Here is a 1567-nt window from a genome sequence, read left to right as displayed (position 1 = left end):
TGATGATTCTCCTCAAAGCTCTGCCATTTACCAGCTGTCTGTCCTTGGAGCCACATTTTCTTTAACTGGAAGATGAAAATAAGATTTACGTTGTGGAGTTGTTGAGAGGACTACCAATGGTATGAGGAACGTGGCCACAGTATCTAGTCAAGCCCAGGCAGACCCTTGATAATTTCTTGTTCTTTTTCACTACCCTATTATTTACATAACAGTCCGTTTAAACTTAAGAGAAGCTGTGTGTTATATAAGGATTGGCTTCTCTTGGTATATATAATGCACTTTACCTTATTCCATCTGAAAAATGTTCACTCAAGTCTCTGTTCAAGCTCCCTAAAATCTAACCAGTGTCCTCTGCTACGAGCAGTGCTTATCAGCACCACAGTGAAAAGACACAAGAAAATCCTCCAGCAAAGGCAAAATGTACTGTCACCAGTTTAGTCAAGGCAAACAAACATACAACTAGAATCAGAGTAACTGAAAAATATTTTATTCTCTTTGATCTCAACCTCTTAAGTGCCATATTGTCATATGCCAGATTATCACACAAAGAAGTATGAGCCTTATTCAAGTATCTTCCTGAGGAAGAGTTAGCTCTCTAGCCTTCCCATATAGGATATCAGATTCTTAATACAGTTATCAGTTGGGTTTTTGTGGTGCCAGAACATTGTTTTTAGGATTTATTTTATTTATTTGATAGGCAGAATTATGGGGGAAGGGAGTAGAGGAGAACAGAGAGATCTTCCATTCACTGGTTCACTTCCCAAATGGCCACAAAGGCCAAGGCTGGGCCAGGCTGAATCCAGTAACCTGGAATTTCATTTGTGTCTCCACATGGGTGGCAGGGGCCCAAGTCATGGACCATCTTTTGCTGCTATTAGGGTGCCTGGCTCAATTCCTGTTCCACTGCCAACTCTAGCTTCCTGCTAATGACATCCTGGGAGGTAGTGGGTGACAGCTCAAGTACTTGGAGCCCTGCCACCCAGGTAAGAGACCTGGATTGAGTTTGCAGCTCCTGACTTCAGCCTGGTCCAGCCCCAGCTATGTTGAGCATTTGAGGAATGAACCAAATGAACTCTCTCTCTTTCAAATAAATGTGTTTTTTAATTTAATGAAATTTTTTTTTACAATGTAGTATAACATTTATTTTTCTCCAAAGAAACCTTTTATTTAAGGAATGCAAACTTCATGCATTTGATAAATACAACTTCAGGAGCATAGTGATTCTTCCCACAGTATCCTCCCTCCCACCCACAATCCCACCCCTCTTCCTCCTCCCTCTCCTACTCCCAGTCTTATGTTTTACTAAGATCTATTTTCAATTAACTTTATACACAGATTAACTCTATACTAAGTAAAGGGTTCAACAAATTGTATGAAAAAAAAAAAAAAACTGTTCCTCAGCAAACTAGACAAGGGTGGTACAAAGTTGTTGTATCTTGGGGGCCCAAGCTGTGGCATAGTGGGTAAAGTTGCCACCTATGGTGCCGGCATACCATATGGGCACAGTTTGAGTTTCAGCTTCTCCACTTCTGACCCAACTCTCTGCTAGGGCCTGGGAAGGCAGTAG

Source organism: Lepus europaeus, chromosome 2, assembly GCF_033115175.1.
Source record: "Lepus europaeus isolate LE1 chromosome 2, mLepTim1.pri, whole genome shotgun sequence".
Lineage (NCBI taxonomy): Eukaryota > Metazoa > Chordata > Mammalia > Lagomorpha > Leporidae > Lepus > Lepus europaeus.
The sequence above is the reverse complement of the archived record's forward strand: the minus strand, read 5'-3'. Positions refer to the sequence as shown.